General features: G+C 35.7%; 1 protein-coding gene across 8 annotated transcripts in view; it reads right to left on the reverse strand.

Annotated features, from left to right (window-relative positions):
• The window catches only part of IMMP2L (inner mitochondrial membrane peptidase subunit 2), a 732784-nt gene that overhangs the window by 437482 nt on the left and 274456 nt on the right, over positions 1-20846 (reverse strand). The gene's annotated exons all lie outside the window — the stretch shown is intronic.

The following is a 20846-nucleotide window of genomic DNA, read 5'->3' on the forward strand; positions in this document are numbered from 1 at the left end:
ATGTCATGTGCCTACCCGAGAACTGACTATGACAATAGAAGAGGGGGGTGTAGGCTCTGTATTATCCACCACAGAATCTGCATTGCAACAATATTGATAGAGACAAAAATATGCTGGCTATGATGATTTAAGTTAACATCCAAGATTTGATTACTGAATTACTGGGATACAGACATATAAACTGAAATAATGACTTTCACAACATCTGCACTATCTGATTCTTATTTCCATTTTTGGTTTTGATTCTTATTTCCATTTTTAATTTCACAAATCTATGCCCAGCAACCTAGGTATTGTTTTTTGTTGTTGTTTTCTTTATACTGAAAAATAGATGATAGACATGTCTCAGTGAAAACAGTGAAATTTTCACATGAAAATAAAGTTTTCTTCATTGCCAATTCATTCAGTTATATTTAAATAATAGTAGCTGCTTAAACCTTTCTGGTAAAATTTGATACCTGATTTTTGTTGGCAATATTTTCTGTAAAAATTGATTTAATCTTTAGTGTTGAAATTATTTATGAATATAGATTTCCATATTTTTAGCTACTTGCAAATTATTAAATTATCTGTGATTGGATTTTACTTGTGGGTTTTCTTAAACTATTTTTTAAATCTGAATCTTTGCTTATATTTGAACATTCTAAATTCATTTAGCTGGAAAAACCAATTCCCTGTGGTCCCATTAAATATGTTGCTAAGCAAACCACCTAGCAGCATCTATAAACAGGAGATTTGGACGTGAGCCAGTCTTATAAGTTGAGAGTAGGTCAGTGCATTTTCAACCAGCACATCATTAATGAAGAAAGAAGTCTTGCTGCTTAGCCAGCTTATATTTCTTTCTGGACAAATATACAAACTTATTGACCTGTGCTAAATTTATTTTGCTTTTGCACTTCTGCCTTTGAAGTATCTTCTGTACTGCTATATGGATTTGAAATTAACAAGGACTTCCTTAATCTGAAAAACAGATCTTAAGATAATGTTAAAGACCTACTTGTATACCTTTCAAGCAGGGTTATAAATGATAGTCTAGCCTTTTCCTGCATACTTATATAGGAAATAATTTGTCTTGAGTATATGATCTAGGCTGTACAACAGAAACAGAAAGAAAAGTTGCTATGGCTTTTTAAATGGACATTAGATCATGTGTTACTGAAGTAAATCTATATCAGTTTGTTAGAGCTACAGTAACAAAGTACTACAAGCTGGTTGGCTTATAAAACAGACATTTTTTTCCTCATAGTCTGGATACCAGATGTTCAAAACCAAGGTGTCTTCAGGGTTACTTTTTTCTGAGGGTTGTGAGGGAAAATTTGGTCTATTCCTCTTTTGGAAATTCTGGTGGGTGGCCAGCAATGGCAAACTTTGTCTTTCTTTGACTTGTGGCAGCATAACTCCAGTCTCCACACAGAGCTTGTATTTCCCTCTGTCTCTATCTCTGTGTCCTAATTTCCCTTCTTTCTAAGGATACAGTCATAATGGATTAGTGTCCAATATAATGAGCTCCCCTTAACTTGATTATCCACAAAGACTTTTTTTTAAACAAATAAGCAACTTGTCACAATCACCTATATGGAGGGTTAGGACAATAGCATCCTTTGGGGTTGGGAGAGGATATGATACAATTCAATGCAGAAAAATTAATTCATGAAGAAATATCACAGAAAACCCCAACACACTAATATTTCCATATATTTATTGGATCCAATAGCTCATCTTTGTGTTAGCTGTTATTATTTTAACATTCTGTATAAGACTTTATAAGTAGCTAAGGTAATTTCATTTCAAAAAGACAGAGATTGTTAAAATGTTTTGTAATAACACTACTGATGAATAGTGTTATTCACCAGTAATAACACTACTGATGTAATAACTACTACTGATGAAATCTTTTCATTAACTGTTTTGTTCCTTATATATACATACATTATGTACTTACTTGAAAAAAGCAACCAATAGTTTAACTACTGAAACTGAGTCAGTATATTTTAGTACATATTATGGATTAGCATTTGGAAGAAAAAACAAAACTAATTCTAAGAATCCTTTCAAAGAAAAGAAGGTCTCTATTCATTTTTCTTAGTTCTCCCCATCACACAAGAACCAGCAATTAAGTTGAGGATCAAGGAAACTTCAAAAGAGGGGATATGAATGTGCAGCAAACAACAGGGTTAGTAAAGAGATATAAGAAAATTTAAGAACAGAGTTGCTTGCTTCTGTAGTTACTCCAGGGGATGACGGAAGGGGCAAATGTCCAGAAAACTGGCAAGAGAACATAAAAGCCAGAAACGCAGTTATATGAAAGAAAAGCTGAGGCCAGAAGAGGAGCCCATGATACAAAAGTTTAGACTAATACATTTAAGATCTAAAACCTGGAGCAGCCATTTCCAAAGGAAATTGATATCAGTAGAAGTAGGAATAGAGAGGTAGAGAATATGAATAAACAGGACAGATCTAGCAGTGACCATCCTACAAAACTCACATTTACTAGCATGTCTAAAAACACTTCATCTATGGTGTAAGTCACCTACATTTATTTTCTTGTATTTGAAAAGAAATTTGGAAAAAGAAATCATGATGCTTGAGATACATAATCACAATATATATTAAAAAAAGAGAGTGATTACCTTATAATCAAACTATTTTGAATTGTTTCCATTACTCAGAAAGCAAGAAAAAAGTTCTGAGTGTGTGTCTGATCTCATTTCTTTTTTTTATTTTTAAAGATTTATTTATTTATACAATCACTGGGTACATTCAGAAGCGTGGGAGGGTGAGAGAATTCACCAGAGCCAGAGCGAGGAACAGAACAGGCAGACTGACAAAATACACTGCTGAGGGGAGCAGCGGGAGTCAGGAGAGGTCTGCGCGCCATGTGGGACCCTCACCAGTGGCCAGGGATCAAACCAGCACTGCAGATGCTGCTGGCAGCTTTGCAACCCAGCGCTCAACCACTGCGCCACCAGGGAGGCCCTGATCTTATTTCATTGGTCCACTTTTGCTTCTAGTAATCAGGATAGTGATGCAAAAATTTCTCCAAAGTGAAAAACAATGAATGCAGTCAAATTTTTTCATGAATGTCTCAACAACCCTTTTCTGAAAAAAAAATATATTTATGGAAAACACATGGAGGTGGGGGGGAGAGGGGGAGAGAGAGAGAGAGAGAGAAAGAGATCATATAGCATATATTTATTTTTAAAACTATCATGCATTATATTTTGTCATGAGGCATTTTCATATTGTGCCTTCTTAAAATTATTTGAAACTCACTAGGGTAATATAAAACCAATTTTAGGAATCACTGATCACAAGGGAAATGTGGTAATCTCCTAATTTTATATATATATATATATACATATATATGTATATGTGTGTATGTGTGTCACGACAACACTGAAGTGACTTTTATGACATAAGAATGCATTTTGGCACTGCTTTCAGACAAAGCCCACTCAACTTTAAGTTCTTTGAAGGAAGAACAGAAAAAACATAGCAGCTTTGTCTATTACTCAGTGGACTGATATCACATTTAATCTATAGATTAAAATACTCTAGATGTAAGTTCTAATCTCTTTCAACATTTCTTCAATTGTTGGAGATGTATACATTATAAAAGCATTTTTCAAAGGCAACATACCATTAAATTAATTAACATCAACTTGAAATTTTCAAAGTGCATAGATGTGGGGTAGAATGTTGGCATAACCACTGTGCTGAGAAATTATGTATGCAATAGAACTAGTGTTTTCTATATGGCAAAGAGGGAAAATGCAACCTGCTGAGGGGCTGCTATTGCACCATATGCTGCAGACAAATGAGCAATACTTGAAGTCAATAAGAATTACAGCAAAGAATAACTGAGAATTTAGGTCATAAAAGCCCTAGTAGATTCTAAGCCCCTAGAAGTAGAACTTTCTCTCAAAGCATTAAAATCTCTACCAAACTGTTACACTCAAAGAAAGATTTTTAATAATTTGAATTTTCCTTTTCAGTATATAATTAGACAGTGGTGTCTAATCACTGGGTCTATTTAGATTAAAATATAAGCCTCTTTATCATATATCACATTTTCCTAGTAAATTATATTTTTTGAAAATAATTTATTTACATTTCTAAAACAACTTTCCACATGTATAAAAATCTGAGTATTAGCAACACAAAGTTAATACCTTATGCAAAAGGGAAGAAATAACAAAATTATGTCATGTCTAACTGAAAGACATTAGGGTTACAGTGGGTAGGAGTATGCTCATTTAGTTTTTATTGAAGTATATTTAATCATGTTATATCTAAAAGCTAATTAAGAAGTACTGTACACTACAAAATGTAATATGAACAAAATAATGCCTTTCATTTGAGAGATCAAGAGCTTTATACCGACATAAGTAATTAACTTGCCAAAGGACACACTGATAATCATGAGGCTGTAAACCGCTTGGTAACATTAACACCATACTAATCTCCAATCTCCATTATATAGCCTCCGCTCAGAACACTGCCTAGAATCTACAAGAAGCACATGCACATGTAAGCCAAAATGTCTCACTCTTAAAATAATTAGCCTTAGAAAAAATGTTAGGATTACCACAAGTAATATTACCACAAGTAATATTCCAAACAAGATTTAAACTGAAAAACTGTAACGGGGCAATAACTTCTCTCTCCCACATGATCAGATATCACTGACTCCAAATGCTCACATGTGCTAAATCGTGTGCCCTGTCGTATCATTTCCCCACTCATATATTTTCTAAGAGAAATATGATTTAACTCAACCAACAGTTTGATTAAAAGTTTAAAGAACAGTGTAGCATTGAGGTTAAGAACTTAAGACTCTGGAGAGTTAACATGAAGACCTGCTACTAATGTCATGTAATCCATATATTAAGAGGAAATAATAAGAGTTGAAGGTTTATCAGTAACAGAGCATACTTTTTGAAAAAAAAATATATATCAAGTATGAAGAAAAGGGATTATAAGATTGCTAGGGCATTTTAGAGAACCACAGGCAATAATCTACCTTTCTGTGTTCTGTTATGTCATGATCTGCTTGTATTTAAAAAAGGGAATCAAATCTACTATTTCAGACAACCCTAAAAATACCTACCTTAAGTGAGGTTAAATGTTAATGTAACAGTGCCTATCCATCTCTTCAATTATCTCTTAAAATGAATCCTAAATATCAATACTTCTCATAAATATGAATCTCTCATGGGTATTCATCTGTATAGACAATCACACTTTAATTTTCACCACCTGCCTGATATAATGAAGGATAATCACACACACACACAAACACACACACACACACACTTTGGGACCCTACACTCAGTCTTTTTAAATGATACTACAATCACCATGAATTGACTACACACACACAAACTTATAAAAAAAAAAAGCCACAATTCTCAGTCCTTTCACAGAGTTAATCTCTTTATATAATATGTTCAAGGAAGGTAGTACAAAGTCAAAAACTAAGACAGACTGGGGTTTAAGAAGTTCTTACAGCTTGTTAATGCAAAACCTAGTCTTCTTACTCTTTTAAGTCAAGCATTTTACCATGTGCACAGACACACACATATATTTACATATCACTGCTTAGAACCATAATCCACATATTTATTGTACATTTTATTTCTGAAGTTACTACCTCACCCAATGCAAAAATACATTGCTGATTTCAAAGTTGAGACTTCTTACAGGAATATATACAGCCTAAATCTCTTGGCCCTTGTTTGCTTATTTTTAAATTTCACAACTATATTCTCTCTGCTTCAGAAAATTCTATTACAGTATGAAAAATTATTAACCAACCTCCTATTGACTTTAACAAAACAATTATTGAAAAAAAGAACATAGCCTTATAAAACATGTGCACAAAAAGAAATATAATCCCTTCTTGGCACAGATGCACAAATCCAAGTTGCCAAGAAAGAATCTGAAATACATTTTGAAATCAATACATGTGCAGTAAATGGTCACAGAGAAATATGAAAGACAGGGAGGCATACATACGTAAATTCTAGCATCAAAAGAATTCCTCTACGTGGGTTGGGTTTTCCAATAAGGAAAAAAAAAAATCCAACAACTCAAAGATAGCTAAGAGGCCTTGTAGAATACTATGCATACAGTAGGCACTTAATAATTTCTCTCTTTTTAAAGATTTTATTTATTTCTGCATACAAGAACTAGGGTGTAGGCCAGAGATGAGGGGGGGAGAGAAAATTCACCAGAGTGGGGAGCAGCAGAAAAAATAGGAGAGGTCTGTGCTAGCTCCCTATCCATGGATCAAACTCATGCCATAGTGGCTGGCAATAGCTTGACAGCACTGAGATGATAACCCCTTTGCCTCCAGAGAGGCCCACTTAATAATTTCTTTCTATCTTAAAGGGCCTTTATATTTTACAAAAGTGAATACTGAGCTCTATTAATTGAAAATAATTTTTTGGAATTAAATCAGAAATTAAGTGAAAGTCAGAAAAAACTACTATCTTCATTTCAAAGACATGGCAGTGTGTATATTTTGTCTCTACACAGGTAGATTAGGGTGAACTACACAGCACCCTAGAAATTTCTTGCATCGACATCTGGTTTTAATATAATAGCCAAACTCTTTTCATCTTAGCACATTAAGGAAAAAACCTTCATGTACCTCCTCACCCTCTCTCATTGTAACTATAAATTTTGCTTACCCACTCAGACAGAGGTGGCAGAATAGGCAGGGTAATTGCTTTATGTCAGTTCATGGAGACTTGAGTTAACACTAATGTGTCTAGTTTCTGGTACAAAACCTGTATTTGAGGACCTCCCAGGTGGTACAGTGGGTTGAGCGCTGCACTGGGAAGTTGTCCGCAGCCTCTGCAGCACCGGTTCGATTCCTGGCCAGCCAGGGAGATGTCCACATGATACTACAGACCTCCCCTGCCTCGCCCTCTGCTCCCCTCAGCAGTGTCTTCAGTCCGCCTGCCTGTTCTGCTCCCCACTCTGTCTCTGGTGAATTCGCTCACCTTCCTGTGCCTCTGGCCTATACCTCAGTTCTTGTATAAATAAATAAATCTTTAAAAAAAAAAGAAACAGAAAATTATAAAAAACTGTGCTTGAAATTATTACCCATATTTAAAAGAAAAGATCCTATCTTTTCCCCTGCAATAAGGGTGAGACTTTAATTTTTCAATGTTTTGGCTTCTTAATCCCTAACATGAAGGAGAAGAAGATAAGATTATGCTAATGGTGTAGATTAAGGGATGTGATATGGTTATATAATAGAGAAATATAGGTTCTGAATTTTCTTTCCAGGTTCCTGGCCAGAGCTCCTAAAATCTTTGTAATAAAGGCATTAGAAACATCTTTTGATGTAATATTTAGTCTTGGCCCAAGTTCCTAAATCTCTTGGAATTTCCTGAGTGAAATTAACATTTATGTTAATTTATAATCTAATTAAAGTCATAGTGTTGGGCTTCTGGATAGCTTCAGTATAGGAGCTGGTCACCAGCAAAAATAAACCAAGATTAGAAGTTGGAACTTTCAGTCTCATACCCAACTCTCCAGGGAGGGGGAAGAGATTAGAAAATGAGTTAATAATGATTAATCATGTCTATGTAATGAAGTTTCCATAAAAAACCTTGACCTACAGCCTTCAGAAAGCTTCAGGGCTGGTCTACATTCCATGAGAATGTCACATCCTAATGTCACTGCACTGTGACAGAAGCTACCACACTCAGAACTGTTGTCCTGTGTGTTTTTTCTATCCAGCTATTCATCTATATCCTTTATCATATCCTTTGCTAAAAGAAGAAAGCAATAAATATAAGTATGTGTTTCCTTGATTTACATAAGTCATTCTAGAAAGTTATCAAACCCAACAAGGGAATATTGAGCCCCAATTTACAACTGGTTGGTCAGAAGCCAGGTGACAATACTGGACTTGAGATTGACATACTAGCACAGTTATGGGACTGCGCTACTCACATGTAGAATCCAATATGACCCCAACTAGACAGTGTCAGAATGGAAGTGAATTGTAGCAGCACCAAATATCACAGAACTGGTGAGTATGGGAAAGAACCCATACATCCTATACCAGAAGTATTATGAGTATGGTAGTAGTCGATAATGGAGAAATATACAGAATTTTTCTTTATAAGATTAAATGAAAAAATAGGTAGGTACTACAATATTTTTTTTAATCTTAATATAAGGCTTCTTTATAGAAATCAGGTAGCTAATTCTAAAATACACATGGAATTGCAAGGGACAATGTATAACCAAAACAATACTAAAAACAAAAACAAAGTAGGAGGAATCATACTGCTTGATTTCAAACTTACTACAAACCAGTGGTAGTCAGACATTGTGGTGCTGGCCCAAAAACACATGTAGACTATCACAATAGAGATTCCACAAATAAACCCACACATCTATGGCCAAATGATATATGGCAAAGACGACAAGACCATCAAATGAGAAAATAACAGACTTTTTAACAAATGGTGCTAGGACAACTAATCAAATGTAAAAGAATGAAGTTAGTCCAAAATATATAAATAAGTAACTTTTACAACTTTTCATCCTGAGTATATAAAGAATATTTCTTATAACTCAATAAAATGACAAAGAACCCTATTAAAAGATGCATAAAGATTCTGAATAGACATTTCTCGAAGTAAGATACACTATAAGAAAAAGAGGTCAATCACACGATGAAGGGTGGAAGGGAGAATTTGGGGGGTGAGCATACTGCGGTATATACAGTTGTTGATTTATAATGCAGTATACCTGAAATCTACATAATGTTATAAACAACTGTCAATTCAATGAAAATTTTTAAAATAATAACAATGTTGACCGGGATTTGGAGCACATTCATTGGCTCAGAATGCCATGACAAAAGACCATTGATATAGTGTCTTGCACAGCTGAAATTTATTTCTCAAGGTTCTGAAGGGTGGGAAGTCAGGGTCAAGACGAAGGTAAATTAGATTCCTGATGAGAGCTCTCTTCTTGCTATATACTCACATGGTCTTTACTTGGCACATACATGCAGAGAAAGAGAGGGAGCAGAAACTCTATGTGTCTCTGTTCCTTTCATTTTCAAGTGTACTGTTTTTTGAGGTAATGGTACACAGTACCACACATGATTCAGAGGTATGGGTTCACACCACTTCAGGTGTATGTCTTCTTTTTTTTTTTTTAATTTATTTATTTATGCATACAAGAGCTGGGTGCAGGCCAGAAATGTGGGTGGTGGGAGGCTTCACCAGAGACAGAGTGGGGAGCAGAACAGGCAGACTGACTGGAACACACTGCTGAGGGGAGCAGAGGGCAAATCAGGAGAGGTCTGCTGCATCATGTGGGTTGCTCCCTGGCAGGCTGTGGATTGCTTCATACTGCTGTGCTTTAACATCCTGTGCCCCCAGGGAGGCCCCCCAGATGTATGTCTTCTTATAAGGATACTAATCACTTTTTATAAGGGCATTCAGGAAGGCTCCACTCTCATGATTTTATTTAACCCTAGCTACCTCACAAAGGCCCCTTTCCTAAATGCCACCACATGGATGCTTCAACCTATGAGTTTGAGGAAGAACACACACATGCAGTCCATAACATAGAGAAACTGAAAGACAAATACACTGCTGGTGAAAATGTGAAATGGCACAGCTGCTTTGGAAAACAATGCCACAAACAATTAAACACAAAATTACTATATGACCCAGCAATTCCATTTGCTAGGTTTATACTCAAGAGAGAGCAGTATGTTTCTCATGACTAGAGTGAGAGGGATGAGGAAAAGGAAGAGTAAATGCTAACAGGTACTAGCTTCATCTTTGAGGGATGAAAATGTTTTAACATGGACTATACTGATGGTGGCACAATAAAATACAAATCATTGAGTTGTATATGTCAAAAGGTTAAAACATGATATAGAGAATCGTAACTAAATAACACTGTTTCCATAGAAATGGAAATTTTTGCCTTAAAAAATTGACCATGCTTTCTTGAGGTTAGAAACACTGCAAAGAAAAATTAATTTATGTAACAATTCAAAAGTGTTTATTAATATGAAGTGGTGGCAAATGATAAAATAAAATACTTAATTCTTGCCTTATGGAATGATCATCACTGCTTCATTCCTAGGACTTATGTATCTGAGTTGTAATTTTTGAGATTATCTTAAGTATATTTTTATGAGCTATTTTAAAACCCTTTAACAGGGAATTCCCCCTGACAGAGTTTATAAACACACTAAAGATGAACTAGAAATAGATTATCTATTCTTTCATTTCCTTCCTAAGGTATACAACATGAATACTATTAAGTCAAAACATAGCACGGGAAGGTGTAGGGCAGCAATACAGAGTCTATGCTAGGCTTGCTGTCCAGAGAAAGCTATCATTTATTTAGACAAAAGTACATATACCATATGAAATCACATAGGTCACAGAATCATAAAATATATGAAGAAAGACAAAATTGATTTGCAACATGGAACTTTATTTTTTGAGGGGAAAAAAAAAGATTTATTTATTTATTTATACAACCACTGGGTAGTCAGAAGCAGCACCGGAGGGTGAGAGAATTCACCAGAGCCAGAGCAGAGAACAGAACAGGCAGACTGACAAGGTAAACTGCTGAGGGGAGCAGCAGGAGGCAGGAGAGATCTGTCGCGCCATGTGGGACCTTCAACCTGCAGCTGAGGATTGAACTGGCGCTGCAGAGGCTGCAGGCAGCTTCGCAACCCAGTGCTCAATGCTCAACCGCCTCCCGCTCCCGCTCCCCCCCAAGATGGAACTTTAAACACAAAAGTACACAGAATAATAAAAGTGGGAGATTTTTGAAAGGACCACATGAAAAACTTGAAAGAAAATGGTCAGGGAAAGTTTGTCACCACAATCAGAACCTGACTTTAAATTACCGAGTTTCAAACTGCCCTACATTTTGAAAAAATGTTCATTTTCTCTTCTCTCTGTTAATTATTATTTTCTGACTTTTACACCTCTCCAAATTTAAAAGGTGTGGGTATCAGAGTAATACAGAGAATATAAAATTAAAGATCAGTCAATGTTGCTGTGTACTAAGCTGTAGACCTTTAGCCCATGAAGTCTTTAAGTTAAAAGGTACTTTGGGGACGACCCACAAATTTATGTAGATTAATCTTTCCCTAAAATATCTCCTAAAATTAGGTACTTGTGAGATTTCTTTTACTCACTTTATTCATATCAAATGTAACAGGAAGATGGTGTTGAAGGTTTTATGTTACAAAGAGGGGGAGGGGTTGAGAGACAGAGGTAGGGGGTGGAATCCCAACAACTGTGTTTCCTGTGTTAACTGTAAAAATGGAGTCTTATTGAAAATTGAGTAAAATAAGAAAGCATGTAATACCATCAGTGGGATAGTGTATGTGCTTGAATATGGTAATTCCTTTATACATTACCATTCCAACTAGCTGGGGGATTATACATATTCTCAAAAGTCAGTAAACATATTATAAATGAATCACAGAACTAATAATGTCAAACTGAACAGAATGTACTGTCTAATTATTTTTGATTCAATGATGCACACATATTGACAAAGCATTTATTCCTTTTTTTTTCTTTTATTTTGGCTGCTCTATATGAGCTTCGTTGAAAAATTGAGAAAAATTTGACATGCTATATATTAGGTTCCTGTGATGCTTCCAGAATATAAATAAACATTCTCCATTAAAGTTAAATTCAGCATATTAAAATGACATGTATTATAGTTCTTAGTTGATGCTATTGAAAAAAGAACAGGATACTTAAGTTTTTACAATCACCAAATATTATACTATTATTTCTAAACACTCTCTCACTATTATACCACAGTGATTCTATTATCTTACTATTATTATTACTATATGTAGAACTATTTAAATGTAATTAGGAGTATATATTACTTGATGTCCCCATTACCAAACTACTTTTGTTGCCAGTAGACAATTTGCATATATGTTTAAGATTCACATAATAAGAATGTCTTAACACTGCTTAGCTCAATTTCCCTTGTTGTGGTTGGCTGCGGAATAAAGCTGTATCTCTGCGTGGTTTTCCAAAGTAGGAATAAACAGTCCCCCTAATCAAGTACTATGAAACATGCATCTATACTTTTGCTGCCCTTATCACTATTCTGATATTTTCTTATTTACTTATGTTTGTCTAGTAGAATGTAAATCCTTCGAATATGCATCTTGGTTTTCTTGTTCATCATTATATATGCAATACTCTAAATACAACCTCACACATCATTAGTGCTCAATAAAAAAATTCAATAAATGAATGAGTCCGGTATTTTAGTACTCTGAAATACTGACATAGGCGATGGTTTGTAAAGGGGACGTGAAGGAACCGCTAAATACACTCTTACAAGTGGCTCCAGCTTGATTCATAGGCTTCGGCCCCACAAACACAACTACTATTTGGCAACACAGCAGCGAGTCCAAACCCACATGATAAATTAGAGACAGCAAAGAATACTCTGTTACCCTAAGACATGCTGAACTTTACAATTTTGAAAATAGATATTGGGATAAATGCAAAGGTTTTATATAATCCTAAACAATTGCCAGCATTATTTAATCTAGCCTAAGCCACATACAGTAACAAAAAATTGCCTCTAACTCTCTCCAATAGCACGATCAAAGCTAACACGAGAATAAAATACATTAAGGGTTTCTTATCGCTTCCACATTTCTGATTATTTCTTATAGCTAAAACCAATGCTATAAATTTTGTAGCGAGCTAATGTCACTTCAGATATGCTCACCCTGCTTATGTATAGAACAACTATTGAATGGAATTCTTTGTATTCAAGAGATTTAAGAAGAACCATTTCAATACACATGGCCATTTCTTCGATAAAATGAAATAAGCATGAAAATGAATACAAAACATAAGAAGAGATTTTTAAATTTCTCTCCCGAAAATGACAGAGAGGTAATGAGTAGAGAACTGACATATAAAATTCAGAATCTTTATGTTTCTTTCCTCATTTCTCTGTCAGTCTAGCAATTCTGTTACAGAGCTAATACTTTCATATTTCCAGGACTCAATCACTCACTCTATTCAATGAGACTCTGGGACAGAAATCTACCAGGCTAATAGCACTAATGGGACTAAGTCCATTTTTTGTTTCCCAGTTTCAACTATCCCAGATATTTGCCACTCTTTGGTCCTACTGAAACTAAAGAATTTAGAGGCTGTTCCAAGGTCTTTTTATTTTTTTTTTTTTTTGTTCCAAGGTCTTAATGGCATTGAATTTGAGAGTAGCCAGATTGCCTCTGAGTCCCTTCCCTGTGATGCTTTCCATTTAAAAGAGCCCTCAGATGTTCCAAAAGCTCAAGAAAGCAGTCAGCTTGGATTGAAAATAAAGTTTGTCAGTTTATCAACTGAAAAGAAAGAAATAAGGACACTAATAAGTTTGAAAAATGAGAATAAGGAAATAGGACATAAAGTAACCCCAGGGATTTAGAAAGAAGTGGGGCTAAGAAAAATTTTAAAAAATCAATTCTGCTTTTCATAGAAAAGAGCTGGAGGATGGAGCTGGGAGGTAAGAGTGTGTATGAATCTAGGGCACTCATGATTTCAAGACTGGATTTAATTGCAAATAAGAAACAAAAACATGGGCCACCCTGGTGGTGCAGCGGGCTGAGCACAGCACTGTGAGGCTATCCGCAGCCTCCGCTTCACCAGTTCAATTCCCGGCTGGCCAGGGAGATTCCCAAATGGCGTGGTAGACTCTCCTGTCTCACCCACTGCTCCCCTCAGCAGTGTATTTCACTGTATTTCACAGTCCTTCGGCCTGTTCTGTTCCCCACTCTGTCTCTGGTGGATTCTCTTACCCTCCCGCGCCTCTGGCCTGTACCCCAGTGCTTGTATAAAAAAAATGAATCTTTTCTTTTTTTAAAAAAGAACATTTTTAAAAAAAAAGGAAACAAAAACATGATGCAGGAAAAGATATGCACTGGACTTAGAAGCAAAGACATGCAAGAGAAAATAGGAGAACTCAGGTGAGTTTCTAGTTTGGATGCTCTCAGGTGCTTATGAATATCAAAATTTGGAAGTCAAACATTCACTAATCAAATCAGTCTTCACTTCTACTGTGACTGGAATGCTAAATCTTATAAACGTCAATTGGCTCTTTCCTAGATTACATAAACTTTTGTGTTAATAATTATTTTATATCTAAAACTGTACCATTTATATTAAATGCTAAGACATATTAAGTATTTATAAATGAGTTGTCAATGTTTTGTGACTGCATGTAAACCAAAAAACTGAAGAATCGACATTATGTTATGACTAACCCCATGCTACATAGAAACAGATGATATGATATTTCAAAGAAGTAATAATGTATAAACATTGTGTTTTTATGAAGTGCATGTTAAAATTATGCCAATAAAATATCTCCATCCTGGAAGTGAAGTAAAGCATTTTGATGCATGCTAAAGTATGCCTTTATAAGGGATATTAGTCACATACTCAAATTTAGTTCTGATTACAAAACAAAAATATGCTGGAAATTCCATAAAGATCAAACTAATTAAAGTACTTAATTGCCTCTGACTAATTATGGAAATTGGCAAACTCAGTTAGGAAACAAGATTTTTATAAAGAGTTTATATTTTAGGCCATAGCTTCCTCAGCTTCATTTTACTGGGAGCCACCTCTACCATTTCAGATCTGATATTGCAAATTCTGTGCATAGAGAGTTGTAAAGGGGAATGACTCCATATGAATTCAGCACTTAACTGGGACAGGCAGAAGTTCTGTTGGCACTTGCACAGATAGTGATACTGTGCATTGTTTCTCATTAGTATGACCTCTCATTTATAAGAATTTTTGTTGTTAAAAGAGCAATTCCTTCCATGGAGTACATTTATAGGTCCTCCTGATCCTTCTAACTCAAACGGGCAAGATACCTAAATCAAGATATTTGACATGAAACAAAAGATGTATTTCAGGAATAAAGAAAAGAAATAAACTCTGGAGTTAAACTAACCATGTTAAAAAAAAAATTCAATCGTACCATTTAATAAGCATGTCTCTGGAAACCTGAAGAAGTTACTTAGCTTTTCTTGTCTCAACTTCTGCATTCATAAAATGGAAATAATAGCACCTAGTCTGCACTGTTGTCACAATAATAGGGGAAATATAAGATGTGCAGCTCATTTATGGAAATAGAAAATGCCCATACATAATAGTTAGTATATTTTATATTCAATGAAAGCAATTTTTTCCATATTATAGTTCTCTGCTTATTACAGGTGTGCGAGCAGCCATGAAGAATAAAAGAGTGCCTGGGGTCTTCCTGAGAGAAATTATGACTCTGCCTTAGGAATCAAAGAGAAATGAGGGGGAGGGAGGGAGAACTAAAAATTAAGTCAATAAGTAAATGTTCTTCTATGTTCTTTAATTTTACTTAAAATTATTTGCAGTGCCAATTTCTACATTAAATAACAGCCTCAAAGATACCATCATTTACAAAAATTATATTGCATTGAGTAAATAATGTATTTTAAAGCAAAGGTATATTGATCACTTGAAATCAGTGACACAAATATTAACATTCAATTTCTTCATTGTATTAAACAAGGACACACTTTATTAGCTCTCTTAAGTACTGAAAAAATTTCCCTTGCCTTCTCTTTTTCTACACCTCACTACTGCTATAGAGAATACAGGAAGCATTTGCAACGAGCAGTACCAGAAAGGCAGTTGTTCCCACACTGCCGCAAGGTTGGCATGGGGAGGAAGCTTGCTGTGCTAAGGTTAGAACTCAAATAACAGTGTGAGTTCTGGTATTGCTCCAGCAGACCTCAGACACTGCCACCTAATGTCTATGGCACCATTCAGAATGATCCATATCTGTGAAAATGTGTGTATGTGTTTTGTGTGCACACGCCTATGTGAGAAAGACATATAATCTGAATTTAGGAGTATTCACTTAGTGTATAGAAAACCACTATATCTGCAAAATAACCCCACAATAATATGTCTATGAATTTTGCATAAGTCAATAAATATAAAAATGTTCTGAATCCAATAAAGACACAGTTAATAAAGAACTCTCTTTCAAGCCCTATCAATAAGTATATATTAAGATAAGAAATCTCTTTCTGGACAGTTGCTGCTTTATCTTGTTTTTTAAGTAGCTTTATTGCTGATCTACACACAAATGCCATTGCTGAGTGGAAACAGCCCAAGAACTCATATCACTCCCACTAGGAGAAGCTTCAATAAATTTCTAAAGCTATGGCGGTGGTCCAGTCCCTGTGCCATATGGCATTCCACCTGCCCCAAGAAGTTTTGTTAACATCTTTTAAAACTCCAAATAAAAATACTGAGACATAAACAATCAAGTATGCTTTGCAGTTGGGTTTTTCAAGCTCAATGTGGTAAGTGAAAAAATTCCCCATGCTGTGTGTGTTAATGAGACCCTCCATTGGCAGCGTTAATACACAAAAGCAATCGCCCATAACTCACAGGCCTTTTCCTTCTAACTGTATCTGACTGTGTTCATGCATTTAGCAAGTGGAAATAAAATGTACCAAGAGAAATGTTCAGATGTCAAGAGGCAGGACAGAAGAGTCAAAGGTGACAACAGAAGAATAAGAAAATAAAATCTATAGGTTCGAGGCATATTTCCTACAATTTCTTTCTTTTTTTTTAAAGATTTATTTATTTATGCATACAAGAACTGGGGTACAGGCCAAAGATGTGGGGGGTGAGAGGATTCACCAGCGACAGAGTGGGGAACGGAATAGGCAGATAGACTGAAATATACTGCCGAGGAGAGCAGAGGGAGAGTCAGGAGAGGTCTGCTGTGCCATGTGGGTTACTCCCTGGCCAGGGATTGAACTTGTGCTGCAGTGGCTGCAAATAGCTTCATGGGTTGTGTCTTAACCCCTTGCGCCACCAGGGAGGCCCAGCCAACAATTTATTTCTAAAAGAACTAAGCATTAAATACAAAATATATTAAGAACAATAAACAGAATACCAAAACTGGAAACTCACTGTAAGTGTATTCAGAACAATAATAGGAAACGAAGCATCTCCCTGGTGGTGCAGGGGTTAAAGACAGTGTTATCAAGCTCTTGCCAGCCACTACAGCATGAGTTCCATCCCCGGGCAGGGAGCTAACCCACAGGGTGCAACAGATCTCTCCTGTCTCACCTGCTGCTTCCCTTAGCAGTGTAGTTCAGTAGATCTGCCTGTTCTGCTCCCCAACTCTGTCTCTGGTGAAGCCTCTCACACCCCACCTCTGGCCTGTACCCCAGTTCTTGTATACATAAATAAATAAATCTTTTTTAAAAATAATAGGAAATGATAATTTCCATAACCCAGTGAACTGTATACCACATCCCTATGCATTACTGTCCAACCACTTTGCTCATTCAAACCTTTATTTCAATAGTTATGACTACTTCAGATTAAAGAAGAGGAGACATACGATCAGAAAAGAGTGATTAGCCTACTTAGTTTTTTGAAGTGTAGGGAAATATACAACATTCTCAATTTTATAATGAGGACTGCACATATAATCCAGAATAGTAAATTATCTTATTATAATGTCAGATTTTCAATGTTTAAGTCAAAAAGAGCACATGGTTCCATGAACTTTATAGAAAAATATCAAAGCACATATTAAGATGGAAAATGTAAATCTTATCACAAAATTATATACTTTTTAATTTAAAAAATTCCAAAATGTGTACCCCCCCGCACCTCTGCCCTATACCCCAGTTCTTCTATGCAAAATAAAATAAATAAAATCATAAAAAAATCCAAAATGGAAGGTGACTCTTTTATCATTAAACATACCATAGATAGAATTTTCCACTGTCTTCATTATATTTATCATAGTACTCCCACCTCCAATCTGCCTTCAATGCTGCTTCTAAACAAGAGTTACTAACCTGGAGTTCATGCAAAGAATAAAGATACATCTGTAAGCCTGGTAAACAGTTACATCTTTATTTTTACTTGCCTACACATGAAGTTAGTATTTCTATTATAAATGTATGGGTGAAAAAATAGTCATTATAATAGTACATGTGAATTGGTCACCTATGTATAATCAATAATTTTTGTCCTCAACATTACTTCGAAATTATGGTCCTTTTTAGACCCAATATTAGATCATATTAAACACCAAAGATGCACACTTACACTACATTAAAATTTAAATATTTTTTACATTCAGTATAACTAAAAAATATAGCCATATATATTTTACATTATGTATTTAAACACCATGAGAAGGGGTCTACAGATTATGATTCCAACCAAAGGAGTCAAGTTTAATTCAATATACAATCAAAGAATGGTTCTTAATGCCCAAATCTTCAAGAAACTTTGGGTTCATGTGTCAAAGACAGAGTCAGAACAACACATTGGGAAGAGACCTCACTGTTTCTTGAAAATCTCCAATGATTCTCTGTAACTTTTCTTTTTCTTTCCCCAGTCTCAATGCCTTCCTAATGCCATGATAGAATATATTGCATACACCATGTACACTATGGATTGTATATATAATCGAGTATATCAATTAGGTCACTTATGTCTGGGAGTGGAAGTAATAGTGACTCCTTTTCTCCCAAAATGAGTATACCTTTACACAGTTAGAAAAGACTAAAATAGTTTGAGTAGATTATATGCAAACATTAATGTTGCCTCTACCACTTCATACAAACAGTTGTGGCAACAAAATGATGTAAGAAAGGGGACAGGAGTATGAAGCTGTTGCAAGAACTTGCAGCGCCCAAAGAAATTGGGTCATTCCCTTTTAGTCAAAAGAAATGTCAACCTTTCCATCACTGAGCCTCAGAAAGCTGAGTATTTTTTTTTTTCATTAAATGCATGGACAAGGTTAGAATTCCATTTCTTGAGATCTGTGAGACCACAGGACCAACAGACTTTCCCTGTGGGGCTCCACTCATTCAATCCTGCCAGTTAGCAAGAGTACCAAGACATTCAGGCTAATACTAACCAAGTCCAAGTTATGTGCCTAACCTTTTTTCCCCCAAGACCCAATGGTATTTTAATAAGTAATCTTGAGAACAAAAAGAGGATGGAGTTATTTATGAGGTTAATTTCCAAAAGGAAGGAAATAGGTGATCTTAGAGGTGGTGATCCCAAGAATACAAACACCATACGACTTCATTCTTATGTGAAGAAATATATAGAGAAACCAAACAAATGAACACAATGAAACAAAATTAACTTTCAGACTATAAAAAAGAGAACACAATACCACCTTACCTTTAAAGAATGTGAATAAAGTCATTTATACTCTTTTATCCCAGAATATCAGAGCAGGAATTCAAACTGCTATATTATTATGAGGTTCTGGCCTTATCCATAGTATGGATTATAATGGGAATAAGACAAACACTATGCCCAGTGCATAGCATACTTCTAATATATATTTGTGGAATGAGTGAATGAATGTTATATTCATTAGAAGAAATTAGAAAAAAAGTATTTCAGACTTCAGGTCAGGTAGGACTATATTTTAAGTAATCATCATCATAGCAAACACTTAAAAAGAGCTTATCATGCGATATTATTAAGTGCTTCACAAATGTTAACCTAACTCTCGCCACAGGGCTTGTAAGTATTAGTCATAGAAGAACAAAGGAAGCAGAGAGATCTGGAATCATCTGCCCAAAATCACTTCAGTAGTAACTAGAGATCTGAGAATGAAATACAGAGTGTTTTTACACTCTACTTCACCATATTGCCAAGTCAGAATGAGGATTAATCTATACTGATGATATTGCTTCCAAAAGGAAAAAGTAAATATAGTTTAAAGAACCTGGAAGATTAAAGAGGCCAGGTTGATACAGATCCTCAGAGAAGACACTTTAGTAGGAAAGCTTGGGACTGGCTGCCAGTGTTGCTCTGGAGAACACAAGGCAAGTCAGCCGACTAACTTGAACCCCTTGACTAACTTCCATTATTGGCTTCCCAGAGTGATCTAGTTAGCCTCCATTACGGCATGACATAAATTCTGTTGTAGAAGTAATGGGTGCTTCATAAATTGTCTTCTACAATTTTTTGATCAATTTATAGTGCTCACAAGAGGGCTCTGACTGTGGTAGCAGGACATGTCCCATGAGGTAAGCACTGTTTTGTCTGAGAAGAACTAGGGGTCAATCTCCCAGAGCAGCACATGGTCAGGCACATACACAGAAGGGGCCCAGAGAGTGACCAACTGACACACTTGGTATTACTTATACTAGTCTATCTAGTTATTAATCCTGCAGAATAAACTTGCTTGTTCAAAAGGAAGATTTCCTACCTAATAAGATAATTTAGGTCCAAGATCCTTATTCCAAGTGACTAATGTCATGTAAGATCAGTTGTAGAGAATGGGTTAGTTCTTGTTTCTTCTGTTCCAGCACCATCCCAACTTAATATAATATCTTACCACTGACAAAGGACTTTCAAGCACCAGTTAACAGTTTTTGTTTTTTTTTTTTTAGATTTATTTATTTATTTATACAAGCACTGGGGTACAGTCAAAATCGCAGGAAGGTGAGAGAATTCACCAGAGCAAGAGCAGGGAGCAGACTGATGAAGTACACTGCTGAGGGGAGCAGCGGGTAGCAGGAGAGATCTGCGTACCATGTGGGACCCACACCAGCGGCCAGGGATCGAACCGGCGCTGCAGAGGCTGTGGGCAGCTTCGCAGCCCAGCGTTCAACCACTGCGCCACTGGGGAGGCCCAGTTAAGAGTTTTAAAAGATGAAAAATTTACACTTTATTGTAGCCATCTCTTGATCAAGACTTTATAGGATCAGATATTTCCTTCAAAAT

The sequence above is a fragment of the Talpa occidentalis genome, unplaced genomic scaffold (genome assembly GCF_014898055.3).
Source record: "Talpa occidentalis isolate TD23 unplaced genomic scaffold, MPIMG_talOcc4v2.1, whole genome shotgun sequence".
Taxonomy (NCBI): domain Eukaryota; kingdom Metazoa; phylum Chordata; class Mammalia; order Eulipotyphla; family Talpidae; genus Talpa; species Talpa occidentalis.